A 3963-nucleotide genomic window follows, 5' to 3' on the forward strand; every position below is an offset into this window, starting at 1 on the left:
TTTCACGTGAGGGAATTTGGTTTGTATTATTTAAATTAAACATGGTCACTGTGTCAAATTATCAAATAGATCTCAATTTCTGAACAGAATTGGTAATGTTGTCATCCAACTTGAAATGTGGTGTCGATGTCTTTCAGCCACACGGGTATTAGAACGAACCCGTCTGTTAATGACATGCGTATAAAGACATTTCAAATCAGTTTTCATGTTTATGCTGCATAAATCTGCGGTTATTGATACACAGTTTAGATTCAGTCCCTGCAGTTAACTTGCTGACTTCTCCAGTTGTTCATAGTTCAATATGATGCATCAAGTGTGTGCATAACGAGAGGGAGCTTGCTTCCCACATCCTGTGTTTATATGTGTCTTATGTCCAGCCTTCACCAATGGCTAGAGCAAGGGAAAGGATGAGACCAATGTGTAAGTCTGTCCGTGCCCATGCACGGCACCCACATCGGTAATTCTCTACTGTGCATTTACAGCCAGTTCTCGGGTGCCACTACACCCATCCCCTGCCACTTTTGAATTATCTCCATTGTTTCGTGCTGTCTCTCTGTGCTCTTTTCACCAAGATGAATCACTTCTACCCAACTGCTACAAATTTCATCTGACAAAACACTCATTCAGAATCGCATGCATCAACATGCATTTCGCATTTCTCGTTATTTGTTTCTTCTGGATCTCTTTCATACGATAAAAGTTCACAGCAACTTGACTTGGAAAAGACAATCGCGTTCCTTTTCATTGTCCCAATTCAATCTACATTTCAATGCAGTTCAGGCAACAGACTCAAATTATTCTTTGAGATTTTATTATAGCGTCGATGCATATAAACAGACCATTGGACAGCTGTGATCACCCAAAAATAGCAAAATTGAAAATCATTGATAACAACGACGAGAGTGGGATTCGAACCCACGCGTGCAGAACACAATAGATTAGCAGTCCATCGCCTTAACCTCTCGGCCACCTCGTCACATAAATCACGGGCACATTTGACATTATGAATAAGTGAATTGTGTAAATTATGCTGAGCAGCAGATATTTCTCCCTGGTATTGGTGAAATGATAAATAGTACAGGACGGTTCCAAGAGTATTGTCTTACCTCTGAGTTGTGTGGCAAACACACTCCCACTGTGACACTCTGCTCACAGTGATCTCAACAAAAATGAAGAAATGACGATGTAACAAGGTCAGTTGAATTCTGTGAAGATTTGAAGTCAACGGAATGAAGAGCCCGTGACAGCAGGAGATGTAAAGTTGTCTGTGAGGAATTGTTTTCCAGACTGGAGGAGAGTGCATAGTGCTCAATGTCATTATTCAGAACACCTTTCTTCCACTCAGATATTTTTGACACGCATCTGTGTACACAACAGACAATTTCAAAATCCGAAATAAGGCTAAACTGACAATTGAATTCAACAATGCAAAAACCTTGATCTGTATCATTTTCCTGGCTGTGTGACACCAAGTCACTGTATGATCACAGCAACACAGTGAGCAAGTGTCAGAAGGAAAATGAGTGCAGTGCCAGAGCGAATGCTGGGAGCAGCAGTTGACACACTGGCAAGTGCATTCCCCTGAGCAGGAAAACTTCCCAAACAGTGTACTGCGGTGGAAGAATTCAGAGGGGGTTTACATTTTGGAATTTGATGCCAGAGACACAATGGAGATCTGTTATTGAGTTTGTTCACGATGAAGGTTTTAAGATTTCTACAGATGAAAAACAAAATAAAAGGCTCATGGGTTAGTGAAGGCAAAAGTTGAAGTTGCACATTTTTACATCTTTGCAATGAGTAACTCACCGCTTGCCTCACACGGGGTCAGAACCACTAGTGAAGATGATTGTATAATCGCAGTGACCAGCCATGGAATCAGAGAAACTCGGTTTCCCAACCGTTAATGTACAACCAGGAATGTGCAGGTAAGCATTAATGTGTTGCTCCAGTGCTGCAGGAGACCAGTGCACGTATCTCTGTGCCAGTATAGTGGGCTGCGCTCTGCCGAAGTTTTAAGTTTGAGCCTCACATGGAGCAGCTTCAATTTGTCGTGTTGAGGGGTACGAATAGAAGGTGATATTGAGCAATGTCACGTTTATGGGAAAGTACCACTTTTTGTGGATTGAGAAACGACCTTTTCAGGATAATGACACCTTGATCAACAAACATACTGCAAACACTTAAAACGTGAAGAGACATTTGTGGAGGGAGTGCCGAACGTGATTTTTCAGCAGACGGGTGAAGTTTCCCATGGGCACTGCGTTAAATTCCGGGAAAATAGATGTTGATCTGTTTTCATGTTATGCAGTTTGTTGCACACTCGCAATGGCCATTGTAATAATAATAAAAAAGTAGACTGATCGCATAGGACCGTCTGAATATTGTATTCACTTTTAGTCTGAGCATCTTTCAGCTGGAATGGTGTGCTGCAGAGCAGCACAGACGGTTAAAATACAAAAAAAGACAGAGTAGACTTGGTGGTGGATATAAGAAAGCGTGAAATGCACCTAATGTCATGTGAATGTGGTCAAATCTTTAAAGTAGGTGTTGCGTCTCCAAATGACGATTTAATTGCCACTCATTAGGATGTAACTTCTGTCTGCAGTTATTTTACGACATCAGCCCCATTTACAATGCTTCACCTTGAATAATACGCTTTATCTTTCAAATCCAGGAACTTTTTATACTCAATTTTATTCAGCTGAACGTGTTCATGAAGTGTCTTTGTGTCTGAAAACAACCAAATCGAAATTAATCCACACCCACACTTTTCCTTTCTTTCAATGGTAAATTCCCTCCTTGTATGTTTGTTCGTGTGTTTTTTAAAACACTATGAAATCATAAATCTACGTTTTATTTCCAGAAAGTCATTCAGGAATTCAGCAACTTTATTGAGTGGAAGAAACCCTCATCCAATCTTTTCTTAATCATTCACTAATGGTTTTGAAGCTCCAACTAAAGTTGTTGATTCACTTGAAAGACGGAATTTCCCCGATTTAGTCACTTCAAACCACACGTTATGAGAAAATCTCTTTTGTTTACTTTTAAACTTGCGTGTTTCTGGTCCAGCATTTCCACATGTCGTGAATAAACTCCGTCATTCTGTCCATAAAGTGGATGAAATCATTTCTATCCTTTCTGATGTTTTTATGTCTCAGTACACCCCATCGCTGGGCTTCCTATCTTGCTATTCAGTCAGCAGCGTCTGTGCCCTTCCTCACCTCTTCACATGTCTTTGTTGGAGAATAAGGACAAGGATTATACACAATGCTCCCACTGAGGATGACCTAAAGATTTCACAGTTACAAGATGAACTATTTGCTTTAAATATGATTTCTCTAAATCTCCATGATCTGAGTGTCAGCTATTTCTAAAGGTAACTGAAGTTCAAATACATCACAGTAGGGCTCGAGTCATTCCAGTGCAGACTGGTTCTGGACAGTAAATATCATTACCAAAAGCCACCGTGAGTCTGAAATCGACACTTTGCACATAGAAATTGTCGTAGCTATTGTGTATCATATTTCCGTGTTCTTGCCCACCTTGGTTATCACTTCATGTGTCCTTGTATTGAGTTCTACTGAATGATTAATTTGTGAATGGAGACATTCCCTTCACCTCTTATTTGAAACTCCATGGAGCATTGAATAATTGTACTCATATACTTCCAGAGGACAGTCCTGCCATTACTGGGATGAATCAGTGAACATTCCGCACGTATCCTCGAAGGCAAGGATTTCCTTCTACAGTTTAAGAGATCATTACAGCACTGAAACCCATGCGTGCATTCATTAAATCTAAAACTGATGCTGCAAAACTTTCAGACTAAGATTTTGCAATCTGCTTGTCTTGCTTGTCCTGAAAGTTACATTCCACATTGTGGTATGTTTGTGAATGCTAGCATTTTCTGCATCTTGAGCAATGACATTTAAATTTTGCCAGAACACTATCTTTCACTGTTCT

The 3963-nt window shown here is 40.2% G+C and overlaps 1 non-coding gene across 1 annotated transcript; it reads right to left on the reverse strand.

Moving 5' to 3' along the window:
* Nucleotides 1–894: 894 nt before the first annotated feature.
* Nucleotides 895–976, reverse strand: trnas-gcu (transfer RNA serine (anticodon GCU)). Its single transcript has one exon. It is a non-coding gene; the product is annotated as a tRNA-Ser (tRNA).
* Nucleotides 977–3963: the final 2987 nt, after the last annotated feature.

The sequence above is a fragment of the Chiloscyllium plagiosum genome, unplaced genomic scaffold (genome assembly GCF_037043375.1).
Source record: "Chiloscyllium plagiosum isolate Xiang-an unplaced genomic scaffold, Cpla_swu_hap1 HiC_scaffold_45, whole genome shotgun sequence".
Lineage (NCBI taxonomy): Eukaryota > Metazoa > Chordata > Chondrichthyes > Orectolobiformes > Hemiscylliidae > Chiloscyllium > Chiloscyllium plagiosum.